The sequence below is a fragment of the Rattus norvegicus genome, chromosome 12 (assembly GCF_021556685.1).
Source record: "Rattus norvegicus strain SHRSP/BbbUtx chromosome 12, alternate assembly SHRSP_T2T, whole genome shotgun sequence".
Lineage (NCBI taxonomy): Eukaryota > Metazoa > Chordata > Mammalia > Rodentia > Muridae > Rattus > Rattus norvegicus.
This window is the reverse complement of record NC_141545.1, coordinates 47,107,329-47,125,886: the sequence shown is the minus strand read 5'-3', so window position 1 is coordinate 47,125,886 and position 18,558 is coordinate 47,107,329. Positions and strand designations below refer to the sequence as shown.

Here is an 18,558-nt window from a genome sequence, read left to right as displayed (position 1 = left end):
GCGCTCGCCGTATGCCAAGAGGGCAGACATTAGAAGATGTGATTCGCTTCTCGTCAAGTTCCGAACCAGGAGAACCCAGCTTACCATGGAAAATTCTCAGGACTGCTCGCTCCTTACCTCCCAGGGCCGACAGCAGACTGAGGAAAGACCAGAGGGAATTCTCTGGGACGGTGAACATATTTTCCACTCGGGGTGTTGTTTTCAGGGTGTCTGTATTTGGGAAGTAATTAGATATGTGCATCTCACTGATTAAAAACCCTCTCTGAAAGACTTTGGGCAACTACGAGAAAACAAGCAGAGCTTACATCGGTAACAGCTACTACGTATTGTGTGCCTACTGTGCGTGGTGTTTACAGCACTGATAAATTTCATTTTCTTAGGAGCCTTAGTGAGACCCAAAGGAGGTGAAGCTAAGATTTTAAAACCAGGAGGAGCCAAAGCTAGGATTCCAACTGCTCTAATAATCAGTCTCACATGCTTTCCTTCTCACGGGGAGAACCATTTCTATCTAACTCTCTGTCTCCCTACTAACGTTTGAAATTCTGTATAGTAATTTCCTCTGGGTTAAAACGTTCTGTCTTGGAGGGAAGCTAATTAAGGCACAGGATGTTCAGAGAAGAGGTGAATGTGCCCTATCCTTCCAGGAAGTTGAAACATTTTATCCATCAAATTAAGCTCATGAAGTAAGCAACTCAAAGCCTTCAGGAAGTCCCTGAAGCTGACCAGACTCGCTACACCCCTCCCTTTCCAAGAAAATACAAGCAATAACGACTCTCCGACCAGTTGAGCTGCAGAGACTAACCAAGCTGCTGGGAAGAGGTTTAGACCAACTGATTTACCTAACTTTCTGACCTGTTGAGCTGCCTGCAAACTGTGCACTGTGCTCCAGGACCCCAGCTTTGATGATCTGACACCCATGCTGGTCTGAAATTTGGGTGATACAGTCCTGGGGATGATTCTCTCAAGCCTCTCTCTCTTCTCTCCTCGAGAGAAGCTGTAGCCAAGCTCTCTGCAATGTGGGTTCAAAGCCCACCCCATGCTTGCTGAGGTATCTTCTGCCTGTTTCACCTGGGAATCTCTGACACCAAGACATCGTGGGGCTTTGACATGGCTGAACTCAGGGTGGTGTGCAGTAAGACGTTCCCGAGGTGCTTCACTCAATCTCTTGCCTCTTGTTCCTATTCGAGGCACGAGGGAGATAGAGGGTGGGTCTAGTCTGACTCTCCCGAGGTAGTGAAAGGTACGGAAAGTGTGTGAGTATAAACAGCAGCTTACCCATCCATCTTCACTTTTAGGAATCTGGAAAATGGGATTCACCACCATGACTCCGGGAGGGATTCGTACATGTGACCCCGGGATGTATCACATCACCTTCGCTGTCCTTGTTTTTGCCCGTCTGTAGATGTAATGGTGGCCTTCATCTCCCCACGCACAGCAACTTAGGAGGGTTCTGCTTGAAGCAAGGCAGGCAGTGTGGGGTGCTGGACACTCAGGCTTCTGACTCCTCAGGTGAGAGCTCTGAGACGGGCTCTCAGAACCCTTAGGAGAGTGTAGACACAGACGGACCCCAAGACTCCCCAGCTCGGAAATCCAAGAAATGGCTAAAGTCAGGCTGAGTCTGATTTGCTCCTAACTGATCTCTCCTGCTTACACCAGTGCAAAGCCCAGTAGATGGATGTTGAGCAGACAGGTGTTGGCAGTCAATTAATGTAGGAAGCAGACAGTTTTTTCTCCTGTGAGAAGAAGCTTCTGGAAGGATTGTATCTGAGGATCCATTTTGTGTAAGCTGCAGCAGACTTCTTAAAGACTCCACCTCAGTGGGAAGATTTACTACTCAGACACGCGCCCCACCCCCTCCGGAACTTTAAGTTTTGACAAGAACCAAGATTGAAGATGGGGGTGTTTGGGGGTGGGATGCACACATCTCTTTCCAGGCAGTTATCTTACAAGCTACATCTGGGAGGGGGGGGTGTGTGCCACCCCTGATTTACCTCAGTCCCTGTCTGGTTCATTTCATCTGCTTGTGGAATCTCTATAACAGTGCTAAGGGTAAGTTTTGTGATTTCTTGGTTTAAGGACCAATTTCTTCTCTTGTTCTCATAAAGTATGGAAAAGTACAGAGCTAGCCTTGGCTAGGTCATAGGTCGGCGCTTGGCCATGACTTTAAATGGTCTGAGAAAGGTGGGTACCGTAGAAGAAATTAATCGACCTCTATGCAGATGACGCAGGATTGTGCAATCTGTCACTGTTCTGTGCAACTAGCTAGGGATCAAGAGGAGCTATGAACCTGACTGGGTGGGGGTGTGCTCCAAGAACCGTCATACAAGTTAATTCCCCATACCATCTTGTATACAGGAAACATGTTGCCGGCCATCAGAGAGTTCTCTATTCCCAGGTTCCCAAATGTTGACTGATCCCTGCTCAAGTTTAGAGGGCACTAGGAGACTGTCACTGTGCCCTCAGCCACTGAGTATTTTGAATCCTCTTAGCTCAGTTTCCTCATGTATGTCTGTGGCTCAAGCAGTCTGGGCTACTTCAGAACCAGGGAAGAAAGGCCTTCCTGTCAATACAGTCTCCTCAGCCCCACCGTGCTCTCATGTTTAGCACAGATGTCCCCAGATTCCAAGTTATCTAGTGGTACCGTGAAAGGTATGAACATACCCAGAACAGTACACTTAGAGAAAGAGATTGTGATCTAAGAGAGCTTCCTGGCAGAGGGGTATGGAGTGTGTGTGTGCCTGCATGCAATGTTGTGTGTGCCGTGCTGCGGGTGTGGAAGTCAGAGGACAACTGTGTGAGTTAGTTCCCTTCTTCTAGCACGTGGGGTCCAGGAATCGAATTCGGGCTGTCAGGCTTGGGTGGCAGGTACCAATATATATTTATGGGAAGCTCTACGGAGCCTCCCCATGCCTAGCCATGGGTAGGAACAAGCTAGGCAGCACTCTTTCCTCCACCCACTCTCTCTTTCAGTCCCCTAAACACCGACCCCACTGTTCGGGACATTCTCCTACTTCTATTTTTATTTTACCTTGGACTTCCCTCAAGGATAACTCCAGAAGCTCCATAACTCTTTCCCTGATTTTGCCTCTCAGATATTTTTGATTCTTTCCTTCGCTCTTTTTATTTTATTTTATTTTATTTTATTTTATTTTGCACAGATGCCCTCCAGATTCCAGCGCCATAGAGAAAGGTATGAACCCACCCCAGGATGGTACCCTTAAGGAAAGAGCTTTAAATAGGAACCAAAGACACCCAGACCATCCCTCTTCTCACCCCCACCCCCACCTCGCCTACTATTTCTGGCAGCTCCTTCCGCACTTCAGGCATTACTTGCTTTTCCTATTAGCCCCCTTCCTCTCTGTTTCCTCACCTCCACTTTTGGATCAATTAACAGGAACAGACACAGTTTTCTCAGGGCTTTGGATGTCATCAGCAGTGCCCAGCACTGTGGCAGATGATGGGGAAGTGTCCCTTCTGAGTAAGTGCATCAGAAGCTCTCTGGCATACAAGAATGTGAGCCCCAGAGGTTCCCCGGGGGAGGGGGGAGATAACACCCGAGACCCCCCAAAGCCACTGGACAAGAGGCACCTGGAGGTGATTTTGCACCAACACAGGAGGGAGGACTGGGGGGAGGACTGTGGGGGAGGATTCACCCGAGGCAGAGGCACTATGCACTAAGCCTGAGATATCCTCATCTTTATTTTCAGCTCCCACAGGGTCACCACAGTGGTGATGTTTGTGACATCTGACAGGTTTGTAGCAAACATCAACATGCCAGCCCAAGCCACACCCACGGTTTCTATGCCCCGCGTGGTGCATCTGGCTCTGTCACAGCTGCGACACAGGTCCTCTGTTAGCATAGCTGGATTTCAGATGACAGAATGGAGGTGTGGGGGAAGTCAGAAACATGCGGGAGCCCCCACCCCTGAGCAGCTGGAGGGTAGAGGAGCCAGGCCTTTTCTCTCTCTTTTTTTTTTTCTTTTTTTTCGGAGCTGGGGAGCTGGGGACCGAACCCAGGGCCTTGCGCTTCCTAGGTAAGCGCTCTACCACTGAGCTAAATCCCCAGCCCCGAGCCAGGCCTTTTCAAGACTGAGCCTGGAGCCCGATGCTTAAACACCAGGTTACTCTACCATGATTCCAAGCTGTGTCCTCATTTGAACATCCCAAAAGCACATCTGCTGTGTAAAGTGTGAGTCACCAGGAGCTCACGGAGCAGGCAGTGAGCTGCAGGGCGGGGAGTTAGTAAGAATGCCTGGCACCGTCCTTCCACCAGGTGGAAGAGTAACAAACTGATAAATTGATACACGGATTCACTTAACCCTCCCAGCTACTGCCTCGCCCCCAAATGACAGGTAAGTGAGGTATGGAGAGATTAAATCACATACACAAGGGTGTGAGTTGGAGGAGGTGAGAGTCACATGCTGGATTTTTATTTCCAAGCGTTGAGGTTCTGATCTGATATGGAAATACAGAAATGGAAAAAGGGAGCTGATAAAATGATATTCATCCCTCTTTTCTTCCTGAGTGTGGATGTCATGTGACCAGCCCATATTTCCTGAGTGTGGAAGTCATGTGACCAGCCCATTCTTCCTGAGTGTGGATGTCATGTGACCAGCCCATATTTCCTGAGTGTGGAAGTCATGTGACCAGCCCATTCTTCCTGAGTGTGGATGTCATGTGACCAGCCCATACTTTCTGAGTGTGGACATCATGGCAGGATGGGCTGGGTCCTTAAACTGTGTGGTAAATGAAAGCCCTTCTCCCTTTAAACTGCTTTGGTCAGAGGATTTTAATCAAACAGGAAAATACATTAAGATACCTACTATGTGTCAAGTGTGTGTCACATTAAGAAGTAGGTTTAAGACATCGAAGGGAACATCCTGGTTCTGCGGCTGAGGGCTACCATCCATGGGAGACACAAAGGGTGAGCATATACCTGTGTATGCAACAGAACTAGCCAGGAATGTAGATAGGGCAGGTGGATGCGAGAGAATATTTGGCCATTGTGTCGAGAGGAATGGTTATTGAACAGGAGAGAGGCATGATCAGGTCCATTTTTAGAATGGCTCTTCTGGACACACTGTGTGTGTGTGTGTGTGTGTGTGTGTGTGTCTATGTGTATGTGCACATGTTTGTGTGCCCCTGCCTCCCCACCTGTGCACGCATGTATACATGTGTGTGTTCAGTACTGTAGGGTACAGGATACATCCAACAGGAAGGAGGCCAGAAGACTCTCAAACCGACTCTGTGAATGAAGAGTGAACTTCTTGACTTCTGGTGGAAGTTCCCGCACCCAGCGCCATTGGTGCAGGTGGTCTGTTGGGAGCGACGCCCTTGAAGCCCTTCATTGTTGATGTTATTATTATGGTTAGAATTAAGTATGACTAGGTTCATGGAAAATCCCCAGCCAGCTGCAGAAGACTAATACAAATCTGGTGGTCAAGAAAAATAATAACATGATAAAGACATCCTGGTGACTAATAGATATGACAAACCTGTGACCTTTCTGACAACCTGTCAACATCAGCCTACTCCCTGACCACACAAATATTGTGTCCTTGGCCTGCGTAAATGTTTCTTATTCCCCCCTCCCTCTGTTACCCATGTTATGGTATAAATTCAGCCTTGGGGAAAAATAAAATTGTCGCCTTGATCAGACTCTTGGCTTCCTTCTTCGCATCCCTTGTCCCCCATTCTCTTCCAGGTACACCCCCGGACCCGTCGTCTACAGTGGTCCAAAGCACACACATCGAAGGGTGTACAGGCTTAGTGTACGAGCCTCTCTAAGACCCGAGGAGGCCTGGGTTCTAGATGAGATCGGTGATTCCTGAGCTGGAGGGTCCAGAGATGCACCTGCCAGGCCTAGGGGCTGGGGGACAGATTGCCAGACTGGTTTGGTCTGCCTGGGCTGAGACCCAACCATTTGCAACCCTAACAAGCCTCCACATGATGCTGACTCTGCAGTCTTGGGGAGCTCGCTTCTGAGCCAATAGTAGAGAGGAAAAGCTGTCCAAATTGCAGCCATACTCCCTCGAGCTGAACCCAGTTTCTATCCCTATTTAACCCAGTTAGATTGGGCTGACCCATCGAACACGCTTTCGTCTGCAAAATGGGTGGTCACATTAACGTTGCAAGTTGGCTGTGTACTCAATAAGTCAGGTGGCAGGTTTATTCCAGTACGTGGCACAAAAAAAGGAGACTCAGTAAAATAGCAGTCTCTATTACTATTATCCGGACAAAAGCTCGAACTGGTACTTGGGTGATAACCCATTCAGATGGGAAGAAAAACAGTATCTTAATGAGCACTCAGAGCTCAGGGCCATGTGGCATGCAGGTGATGTTGGTGAATAATAACAAGATTTGGTAGCACATGTGGAAGGGTTAGATTTGTCAAGCAAGACATCAAAGACAGACAAGAATCGGAGGCTCTTACTTTACAGCTGCTAAACCAGCCTGTCCTTTGATCCATCCATTAAGTAGGGAAATGCCTTTTTAAATTCATCCATCCTGCTTTTCAACCTATCTCCCCACATCTCCACTTATTATCCCATCTACTGATAAATATATTAACCTATTCGTCCATCCACCCATCCAACTATCCACCCATCCACTCACCCACCCATTCATCCATTTCCCATCCATCCATCCATTTCCCATTCATCCATCCATTTCCCATCCATCCATCTACTCACCCACCCATTCATCCATTCTTTCATCTCCCCACCCATCCATCCATCCATCTATCCATCTATCCATCCACCCATCCATCCATCCACGCATCCATCTATACACACATACACAATTTTTCCTACATCCACATCTCCATCCATCTTCTCTCCATTCTATCCATCCATGCAGTCATCTGCCTACCCTCCCACCTACCCAAATGTCTATCCACTCATCCATCCACATACCCACCTCCAACCTACTTGTTAAAATACACATGCATGCATCTATTCATCTATACATATATGGACAATTTCACCTGCTCATCCCTTTATCCATCTACCTACCCTTCTTATCCATGCCTTCATATATCTCCCATCCCATCCATCTATCCATCTATCTATCCATCCATCCGCCCACCCACCCATCCATCTACTCATCCATCCATCCATCCATCCATCTGCTCACCCACCCACCCAGCCACCCACCCACCCACCCATCCATCTACTCATCCATCCATCCATCCATCCATCCATCCATCCACCCATTCATCCATCCATCCATCCATCCACTCACCCACCCACCCATCCACCCATCCATCCATCTACTCATCCATCCACCCATCCATCCATCCACTCACCCACCCACCCACCCATCCATCCATCTACTCATCCATCCATCCATCCATCCATCCACTCACCCACCCACCCATCCACCCATCCATCCATCTACTCATCCATCCATCCATCCATCCATCCATCCATCCATCCATTCATCCATCCTTTTACCAACCTACCCATCTATCAACCTACCCTCTCACCTACACATCTTTCCTTCCAGCCACATAACCCAGCGTTTTCCCAAGCTTTACTCTTGACTATAAACTATCTCAGGTACAATGATGCTCAACGGCAAGTTTCCTCAGTCAAGTGGAGCTCGTGTTTGAGTCTTCTTTGTGTTGGCTGATGTTTCCATTTTCCAGCCAGGAGATCTAATTATCTCAGAACATTCACACCTCTCACAGAAGTGGGCAGAAGGCAAATCAGAATGGCACATCCTCAACCAAAACAAGAACCAAAGACGAGAGGTGGTTCAGAGTTGAGGTTCTGTTGCCGGCCACATCTGGCATAGCGTTCTGCACTGCTGGCTAAACCCAGTCTTTAGTGGATGACAGTGGATGACATTCGGTGAGTAGCCTCCTTCAGTTTTCCTTTTGTAGAGGATGGAAACGTTAACAGCACACACCTCATTGTTATATAATAAATAATATGGGTATCTTTATACACGCTTGTTACAAAGGAGTTGGGGTTTTTCTTGGTTTATTAGGTAAATGCTGGATAACCCTTGCCTGATAGTGGAACAGAGGGCTGAATTGTCAATAGGAAAACTTGTTCCAATCCTCTTTTGCTAAATCAACACTTGGCTGATGCCTCCCCTGAGAATACATGCCTAAAATGAGATGAGGGGAAATCTTTTTTTCTTTAATTAGATGCACCTTCCGCCGTACAGATCGGTGCTGAGTGTGAGAATCAAGGGAGAGAAGTATTTGCCAGCATAATGCTTATAAGCTACCTTTTAGCGTTTCAAAGCACATTTTCTATCTTGCCCTTCACTATATCCTGGCAAAACACCATGCCTTTAAATAAGCAAGTTGTTATGTTATTAGCTTCAGTTTGAGAGAAAGGAAGAAGCCCAAGATGGTTGGGTGGCTCTCTGAGGTCACACATGTGAATGACTTGTAGTAGCTGGTTGGTTTTTTTATTTGTTTGGTTTTTCCCATTTTCCCACCACTATACTATGCCACAAACTAGCCTCAATTTCTGTTTCCTGTCTTTCAATAAGTGGGGAACTTTGGCTGACTTCTCTGGTTCTTTAGACCGTCTGATGCCACCACTGAAGAAATCTGTATGCACAGAGGTTTGGGGCTACTGTAAATTATGAATGACGGTCTCTTTAGTGTGTCAAATCCATCCCTTTGTTTGAAACATTCCTTTTGGCATTGGCAACAGCACCGAAGTAAATAGTTTATTTGCCAATAACGCAGCTTGTTAAATTTTAATCAAATAGAGTATTGTAAGCACGTAGTTACTAAGATCCACCCCTTGGGAATGAGAGAGATCGCTTTAGAAATGAATTAATAATGGGGCCCTTGGAAGCCAAAATAAAATGGCCAATGGAGCCTTGATGTGAATTAGTACAGTTTTAGTTGCAAATTAGTGGAGTTGGTCTCACCCTGCTCCTATTAAAATTTCCTTGCTAATTATTTTTGTAAGATAATAAGACCAACCAGATGTGTGGTGTTTCTCTGCTGCCTTTTCCCCTGAAAGGCTCGGGCTTTTCTTGTGGTGATTTCAGCATGCAACCCATCATCCTGGGAAAATGAAGGCACTGCAGTGGCCCCAAGGAAGGTATCAGAGCGGCCAATACATAGGATGCATCTCCTTCCAGGTGCACAGTAGGGCTGCTTCCCATCCACTCATGAAGCCATGGTATTCTTTAAAGAGATGGAAATGGAATCAGTATGAGTAAGTTCTGGACAGAAGACCTAAAGGTGAATGTTCAGACAGCCATTTTCTCTCCTCTGTTATCCAGTAACTGCATAGAGTACAGATGTTGAGTTTCTGTCAGTCTGGACCCTTCAGAGAAGACAGCACAAAGCAGAACGTACATTTAGTTTGTGATGGACCCAAAGAACAAGCTGGGAAAGAAACTATGGTTAGTTTGTATCTCTGACTGTTGGTGGCTGGTTGTTACTGTTGCCAGCCAATCCTATTTATATGAAGATACAGGGCATGGTCTTATGCACATGAAACCAGGGTCCTACACTTCAAACAACCACCAGGTTAAGGCTGACACTTTCAGTTTTGGGACCCAAGCCTGTGTCTTGTCCCTCTTTGAACCTCTATTGCCTGCTAGATTGATGAGTGTTTGTGAGAGACTAGTAATGTCCTCTTGTCCTTCTTGTGTGTGTGTGTGTGTGTGTGTGTGTGTGTGTGTGTGTGTGTGCACTCGAGAGCGAGCAAGTGAGTGAGCGAGAGAGAGAGAGAGAGAGAGAGAGAGAGGATGTGTGTGGTGTGAGTGTGTGGTATGTGTATGAGGAGTATGTGGTGTGTGTGTGTATGTGAGATTGTCTGTATGTGTTTGTGAGTGTGTGGTGTGTGTGGTATGTGTATGTATGGTGTGTGTGTGTGAGGGTGGTGTGTGTGTGAGTGTATGTTTCTATAGTATATGTGTGTGTAGTGTGTGTATGTGTGGTATGTGAGTGTGTGTGGTGTGTGGTATGTGTGTGTTTGCATGTGAAAGTCAGAGGTCAACCACAGATGTTGCTCCTGGGAAGTTTTCCATCTCATGTTGGAGGCAGGGTCTCTCCCTCTCATGAGGCTGGCCAGGCTGCCCAGCCATCCCCAGATCCTCCCAGATTTCCACCTCATAGTTCTGGGATTATGATCACACATCAGTGTGCCTGGCTTTGTATAAGAATGACGGGAGTGGAACCTGAGTCCTCATGGCTTCTCAGTGCAAAAGCACTTTTCCACCTGAGCCATCTCCCCAGCCCACCAATAACATTTACTAAACGGGCTATTTCAAAATGAGGAACTTTATCCTTCCGAGTTAAGTGGCTGCTCTGGTGATGATGATAAATGGAGAGAGAGTAGCCTCACCGATGACACTGACATCTTCAGAAGGCTCACGGTGAACCTAACACCATTCTAAGTAATTCAACAATGAAAGTATTCCAGTTACTTCTGATGCTAAGGCAATACTAGAGTTGTCTCAGTATTGAGAACCATTAAAAATCAGAGCCACAGATGAGGTAAGACCTTCTCCCAAGCTGTTACTATGTGTCAGAACCGGGACTCACCCCCCCAATCTGTCCATCCCACACGCTCTTAGCAGAGTCAGAGATTCTGTCTCCAAAGGGAAGTGAGCAATGTTTTGACACAGCCTGTGTGGTATAACAGGCACATAGCAGCTACAGACCCAGATGCTTTATGTGTTGCTCTACAACACACATGATGACCCCTCCCCTCAAAGTGAGGAATCATTCAGCCCCCAATGCCAGCCAGAAGTGCCTTTAAACCCACGTGTGCCCGCGAGGCTCTCAGACACCTTGTAATTCAAAGTTTCAAGACAGCCATGCCATCTTGTCTGAGACTGATGGAAATAAATGAATGCACTCTGAGTCGATCACGTTCTACATTAGAGATTTGCAGGCAGCTTTTCAGCAGCACACGCATCTCACAAAGAGAGAGACACGTGGAAGGTGAGGGAGCCCAGAAGTCCAGAAGTGCAACAGGTAAGGATGGCCACATTTGCAGCCCCTCCAACCCCCACCCCCGTCCTCCAGTCTGAACCACTGTCCGCGGTGCTGAACTAGGAATCTGCCTGGTCCTGAAGGCTTCCATGGAAGACTTACACACCAAGTGCTCATGCAGGAAGACACCTTTCTCCATCTCTAACCTCCACATCTCAAGGATGCTCTGCCCCCACCCTTGGAACAGGTTAATTAACATGCAGGAAGTGTTGCTATTTTTGTGTCCATCTTGAAAGGATTTTCGGTTTGAGGCTTGACAGGGTGGTGGTTTACTTTACATTATACATTCTCTCAACCTTCAAGGTCTTTAATGATGCTGAGACTCTGCCATATACCTGCATAAGCACATACACACACACACACACACACTCACACACACTCACACATACACACTCATACACGTTTACACTCACACATACACACTCATACACATACACACTCATACACACTCACACACATACACACTCATACACATTCACACACATACACACACTCACACATACACACTCATACACGTTCACACTCACACATACACACTCACACACATACACACTCGTACACACATATACACTCATACACATTCACACACATACACACACTCACACATACACACTCATACACACTCATACACATTCACACACATATACACATACACACACATACACACTCATACACATTCACACACATATACACACATACACACTCGTACACACATATACACACTCATACATATTCACACACATACACACACTCACACATACACACTCATACACACTCATACACATTCACACACATATACACATACACACACATACACACTCATACACATTCACACACATACACACACATACACACACATATACACTCATACACATTCACACACACATACACACTCGTACACGCACACATATACACACACTCACACACACTCATACACGTTCACACTCACACACATACATACACATTCACACACATACACACTCATACACACACATACACACACATATACACTCATACACATTCACACACACACACACCGCATAATACACATATATACACTCACACACACAAGCAGTTCAAGAAGACAATAGCCATATCCAGAAGAGATTGGGACATAAGATATCTTAAAAGATGAAAACAGGAAAATGGCTGAGCGTGGGACTCCATTGTGATTTTAATTAATTGACTTACTGTGTATGTGGTGTGTGCTATGGTACCTGTGTGGTGAAAGCATGTAAATGTGCAAGGGCATGTACCCACGTGTATATGAAAGGCCAGAAGAGGACATTGGATGTCTTCCTATACTATTCTATACTTTATTTCCTTGAGACAGAGTCTCTTACTGAACCAAAGCTTCCCATTTCAGACAAGCTGGTTGGCAAGCCAGGGTCTAAGATCTGTCTCTGTTCCCTGGTGTAGGCATTACAGGCATGAAAGGCTATATTTGGTTTTAATGTGGGTACCGGAGATTTGAACTTAGGTCCTTATGCTTGTATGGCAAGCACTCTTACCCACTGATCCATCTCTCTCGATTCAGAGCACCATCCTTACAGCAAAATCACCAAGGACTAGATGACTGGCAAGGGAGGATTATGTCCCTCGTTCCCGTCTCACAGGATGAGTTAAGTTGATAAGATGTGTCACAAGAGGAAGAGCAAGCTGATCTCATGCTAAAAGGCTGTCTTTGAGGGTCATTGTGTCCTTCAGGAACTTACATCCACACTGGTGGATGGCACAGTGGGCGAGCCTCCAAGGCTGAAGACAGAATGAGGATCTGATTACTAAAACCTCAAGTGCCTGCTCTTATGCCCATGTTCCTGTGAGTCCTGCTTAGAAAGAAGTCTGGTCAAAGACATTACTAATAAAGAGAGACGTCTCTTCATCCCTGCAAGAACACTTGATGCGGCATGGCCCTGGGGGAGGAAAAGGGAAGAAGTGTGTGTGTGTGTGTGTGTGTGTGTGTGTGTGTGTGTGTGTGTGTCCATGCATGCACGTGTGTGTTGCACATGTGTGATGACATACACAGATTGTTATGCCACAGAAACATTTGAGGATGCTTGTATAATACACTGAAGATACTTAGAGGCATTCCGCATATAGAGTTAGAGTGACAAGTCACTATCCATTTCTTTGAATCTAGCTTACCTCATAAATTTCCTTTTATTTTAGTTTTGGGTATCTGTCTACCAAAGTGGGTAAGTCCAAGAAAAGTGTTTTTGTTTTTGGGGTTTTTTTTGTTTGTTTGTTTGTTTTTGTTTTTTTGTACCTTGTATTGACACACACTTTGTTTTCAGGCCAGCGTCTTCCTGGACAATAGCTTGATTCCAGATACGCAGTGTACCCACAGGCACCAACTGTTGTCGAGCCTACGACATCTTCGTGCCATAAATGGGGAAACCGGGGCTTGTAAGCAATTACATCTTCACAAAATCATGTGACATTCAAGATCGTGCCTTGACCAGACTTTATGACTCCTACCCTAGAGGTCACTCTCCATGCTGCTAGCCATGGTTGACTGCTCAGTGCTCCGGGGATTGGCTTGGCTTGGGGTATGCCCTGATCAACAGATACCCTGCTGCTTGACATAAAGAGGCCCGAACTTCTTTCTTTTCCCAGAGATTCTGGACACTCCAGTCGGGCCATCCTGGGCTAACAGTAAAAGAAGATCTGCCAAGTAAAACGTTATAAGAACGTGATCAAAAGCCAGTGTACCTGTCACATAAAGATGGTGTGACTGATACCTTTTGCACCCTCCTCCCATGGCCTCCGGGAAATATATAAACTCCTTGTGTTGCATATTGATGCTTTCCGCCACACTCCCTTTTGATTCCTGACTCCACTTGCAGCATGCCCCTGGTGACATCTCTCTGTATTGGTCAGCTAGTTTTTCATCTTGGTCTTTACACGCACTGGGACACTCTCCCATCTCTTCTGCTTTCTTATCTCGCTGTTTATCATAACCACCAGACCCTCTGTAAGCTGGTGTCTGTGTCTTTGATCAATTCAGAGCTGCTGTTACCTCACCAGGTAAGGAAAGACACAAAGGTAAGTTTGTAGCCAGTAAGTGCGTCTTGCTAGCTCAGTGGCTGCCACAGAGGAAAAGTAAGATACAAAGGTAAGTTTGTATCTAGTAGGTATGTCTAGCTAGCTCACTGCCTGCCAGCTCACTGCCTGCCATAGAGGATGAGTGGAACGGATGGATGGACAGATGTATGTATGTATGTATGTATGGACGGACGGATGGACAGATGGATGGATGGATGAAAAAAGGAAAAAGCACTCCCCAAAGCCACTTCCACAGCTGGCCAGAGACTGAGTGTGGAATTGGAGATTAGAGTTTGAACAAAGAAGGGGAGATTTAATTGATAGAGTAAAGCCAAGACCAGAAAGTAAATGGTTTCAGGGTGGATGACTCCCTGTTAAACCCAGATGTCTGCTCTGCTGTTCACTGGCCCTGAGTTGGCTATGCACAGAATAGAGCTGAGCAGAACCTTCAGCCAAATAGCTCCAGTCTGAGGAGACATCGCTATGGGAGCTCTCTGGCTCTATCAAGGTTGGGGGAATTCCTCAAAGCCTCTCCACTGGAGAGATTTCAGGACAGGGCAGATGGCCCTCAGTGTGTCTTTTAGAGGTAGCGACATCCCAAGGGAAGGTGATGTGGGTTCTGGGATAAAGAGGGTGCATAGAGGAAGGGTGAAGAGAGGTAAGGTGGCCAAGTATGCCCCAGGGCATCTCTGAGACCAAGGAAAAAGGAGGTATACACAAGGGAGAGATTTCTGACAAAAGTTCTAAAGGATCATAGCTCCTCAGAAGATGAGCTGACGACTGGTGGGCTGTGAATTTGGACTTCTGTCTCAGACTGCCTGAATAGCTTTTATCACTATCAACATAGGGATCTGGGAACGCCATCTATCTTCTTGAGACTCCATCTAGCCCTCTGTAAGAGTTATAAATCCTGTGCCAGGAATAGGGTGTGCCCATCTTAATGACACGATGGTTAAACATGATTTGGGTATTTCACAGGACAGAGTGCCTGGGACTTGATACAGGTTCAGTTGTTGAGATCTGGGGAATGTAGCTCAGCTGGAAGAATGTGCTTGCCTAGCGTGCACAATGCCCTGGGTATGGTCCCCACACAGCACAAAACAGGTGTAGTAGCTCATGTCTGTGGTCCTTGTACCTGGAAGGTCAAGGCATGGAGTGGGGAGGGGAGGGAGGCTCAGAAGCTCAAGGCTATCTGCTACTTAGCAAGATCAAGGCTAGCCGGGGTTACAGGAGACTGTGCCTATAAGCAAACAAGCAAGTATATAAATGAATTTAGCATTATTGGTGGCTCAAGCATTATTTATCTTCTGGTGACCCTTCAGATGTCTTACACACAGTGGATACCAAAAAAGTGTGGTTTGTATAAACAGACAAACAAATGGGAAATTGAAGAGATCTTTAAGCTCTGAGCTTGCTATGCAGTTACATACTTTGGACCTTCTGTTCCCTTTGCTTGGAACACCGTTCTCCATATCACTCCTCCAAGAATCAAAGAATCAGCCTGAAGGCTCGACTTTTTTAGGGACAAAAAAAGTCCCTGACATCACCAAGGTGTTGTGTCTTTGCCCTTAAGAACAGCTGGGAGTGACACAAAATTCTACATCTAGGAAGTCAAGACTTGGGTTTTCAGTTCCGTTATGTGGAGAGCCTCGAGCGTGGCCATGAGGGGAATTTCTTGGTACTCTGTGCCTAAAGATGTGACAAATGGGAGAGATGTTGCTCTGGCTGGGAGCAGACCAACCCCGGCTCCCTGCTGCCGAGCCGCCTTTTCTGCAGACGCGTGTGTGGGTTGACTCTTGCGGAACAGCAACCACAGTGAATTGTAGATAAATCTTAGTAAACATGACCAACAAGAGATGTCACAATTTGGCGTGGGAGGCAGACATTAAAGAGGTAAGTGTTGCGGAGAAGATATGGAGTTACAATCGGTGATGTAGAAGGGGCGGAGGCACACCCAAATGAGGCTTTCTGGGGCTCAAAATGGTGGGAGGGAACAGCCGTTCCGTTCAGAGTGCATTAGGTAAAGCACCCGCACGCCCTGCAGCGTGGCCCATACAAAAGTGGAAAGGTGGGACAGAGACCTTAGTGGGTTGAGAGACCTTAGGGTCTCTCATGACAGGCTAAGTGGGAAAGGAGATGAGAGGTTGAGGCCAGTGGAGTGGGCGGGGCCAGCTCCTGCAAGGCTAGCCAAGCACAGAAAGTACAGGGTCCCAGGTGAGAGCCACAGAGAACTCTTTTTAATAAACCGGAAAACCACAGAAGGACGTTAACAACCTCCAGCCTGTCACTAGCCTTTGGGTTTCCTCCATCCACAAGATAAGACAGCACTGTTAATCCGACCATCCCACGCCCATGTCTAAAGATGGTGGCAACTCCTTGCAAAGAGCACCTCTGCATGACTGCGTAGCATACCTGGGCTTCGATGTGGCTGCACCAGGCACCAGGCACCGTGGGCCACGGCTTGTGCCAGCGCTCAGACAGAGCTGAGCTATTATCAAAGGGGAGGGAGCTTCCTGCAAGCTGTATGGAATCATGATGTAGGAGGCTATTCTGAGCCTGGTAGGAGGGAGGCCGGGAGGGGGTTTGGCCAGAAGAACAGTTATTTCAGGACATATCGGCCAGCAGTTTGTAGCCTGGGTGTATAGAGATCTGAATAGACAAGAGACCCAGAGAGCCTACAGTTTCTGGAAGCTAATGGATGTCCCTTTAGGGCTCCAGATAAGAAGGTGGCCCCCATTGTAAGTGTGAGAATACGAGTCCTGGATGGAGAGAGTACAACATCAGCAACTGCTGTGTAACTCTGTGCGAGTGCCTGCCGGGTCCTATGGACAAACACCTGACAAACATTCCTCCCGATAATTTAATCATGGCTGTGATTGAGGCCTATGAAGAGACTGATGTTCAGTGAGGTTAAGTGGGTTACCAGTTTCCTGCGGGTGGGAAAATCAGCTCTCCACAGACACCGGGCCATTTTCCCCGTGTTTCCACTCACTCCTTCACATCACGAGTGACAAAGCAGGGCCACGGGACAAGCACACGATGCAGCGTGTTTAACACTCAGCTTGGCAACGCTGAGGCTGCTCTTGAGCCCACAGCGCAGCCAGACTTCACTCTTAGGATGTGGAGGTGGGTGATAAAGTCAGGTCTTAAATTTAGCTGGGAAGGACGGAAGTTGAGATCTTAAGAGCATCTCTAGTCACTTGGGTAAGAATTCTGGACCAGTGTGTGTGTGTGTGTGTGTGTGTGTGTGTGTGTGTGTGTGTGTGTGTGTGTGATGCATGCATGTGCATGCATGAACAGTGCAGAGGCCAGAGGTTGAATTCAGAAGCCTTCTTTGGCCACTTACCTACCTTGTTTTCTGGTGCACACTACTCTGTCACTGTATTGACTGGGCTGGTCAACCAAGAAACCCCAGAGGCCATGCTATCTCTGCATCTCTAGGTTGGGATTTCAGCATGAGCTGCCATGCCTGGCTCTTTTCAGGACTGCTGGGCATCCAAACTCGGGCACTTTGCTGACATCTCCCCAGATCCTAACCAGCAGGCTCTTACTGAGCAAATCACCATCATCATTAACCATAAAACATCGCTGTGGGTTTGGGAAGCACAAGCCTGCTGTGCCTGAGAGCAGGTTGCGGATGGGCGTGGGAGTCGGGTTTATGGCTTGTCTGTTGCTTTCTTCAGTCTGAGATCCTTGGTCAGCTGCTCTTCCTCCCTGTGTCTCTATATGGTCCTGTGTCACTGGACTAAGGGGGCTTTAAATGAGATCATGCATGCCTAAGGCTGTGACTGCGGACAGTAAGAACCCAGGGGACATGACTGTTCACAAACAAGCTGGTTTTGTTTTTGTTTTTGTTTTTTTTTCTCCTCCAATTTAGGACTCTCTGAGGCACCGTGTGCGCAAATGGAGATGCTTGTTGTAAAACACACACAAGGAGAATTGCCACTCGCTTAGCCTCTGTTATGGATCCTGTCGGGTCATATCTCACACTCACTATGCCCAACAAGACATGGATTGTCCCCACTGATTGACAATGAGTCTGAGACAGGCAGAGGCCAGTAAAAATATTCAGGACAGCACAACACAGACCTCGCCACGCCATGCCAACTCCCTCTCTCTCCTTCTCTTGCCTCAGCTACTCGCAGGCTTAGCTCAGTTCCCGTCCACGAAAGCATGTTTCCCACACTTCCTCTTGCTTATCGCTGCTCTCGAGATTGACTTGGTTTTTAACCCAAGAGATTTAATTAAAGAGGAAACTTCTTATCAGCGTTGTAATTGGGAAAGAAGCACCTCCTTCCCGGAGCTGGGAGACAGCCTTAAAAACAGACAGGATGGAAACAAAGGGGTGTCCTGAAATTCCAGCTCCAGCAGCTGCCTGCCCTGGGCTCAGGCCTGACACCTGGTCTCCCGTCTGTTAATAAAGGGTGAGCAGGTGTTGAGAGCCCTTAACAGCAAAAAGTGGAGTGAGCACCGCCAACCAGGAAAGTGAGCCAAAGCAGAGCTCTCCTCTTCGCCTGTGGGCCTCTTGTGTT

At 47.2% G+C, this 18,558-nt stretch overlaps 1 protein-coding gene across 2 annotated transcripts in view; it reads right to left on the bottom strand.

The window, feature by feature from the left end:
• Positions 1-18,558, bottom strand: part of Srrm4 (serine/arginine repetitive matrix 4) — a 159,922-nt gene that overhangs the window by 74,104 nt on the left and 67,260 nt on the right. The window lies entirely within an intron of this gene.